Source organism: Gavialis gangeticus, unplaced genomic scaffold (genome assembly GCF_001723915.1).
Source record: "Gavialis gangeticus isolate Ggan-Ray unplaced genomic scaffold, GavGan_comp1, whole genome shotgun sequence".
NCBI classification, from domain to species: Eukaryota; Metazoa; Chordata; order Crocodylia; family Gavialidae; genus Gavialis; species Gavialis gangeticus.
Window position 1 is genome coordinate 12,098,793 of NW_017729005.1, and position 312 is coordinate 12,099,104.

The window sequence follows — 312 nt, forward strand, 5'->3', positions numbered from 1 at the left end:
TTAGAGGCATCTGCCCCTCTGGGCCAGCTGCCAGCGGGCTATGGCTACAGAGTTGGCCACGTGTGCCTCTGCCCAGCCATCTGGGAGATGTTCCCAGTGTGGTGGGAAGATGTTCCCAGTGTGGTGGCCTGCTTTGAACTCTCAAAGCATGTCTTCCAGGCACCGGTTAGCCAGGAGGTCAGCCACATTCAGCTGGGTCCAACATGCCAGCTCTGAGCAGGCAGGGTCCTACCACTGGCCTCCCTAGCAGGAATTCTGGGTTCCCTATTGGAAAACTGAAAAATCCCTGATAAAAAAAATCCCAAAGTCACT

At 55.1% G+C, this 312-nt stretch overlaps 1 protein-coding gene across 5 annotated transcripts in view; it reads right to left on the minus strand.

Moving 5' to 3' along the window:
• TBC1D5 (TBC1 domain family member 5) overlaps window positions 1-312 on the minus strand; it is a 659,444-nt gene that overhangs the window by 340,429 nt on the left and 318,703 nt on the right. The window lies entirely within an intron of this gene.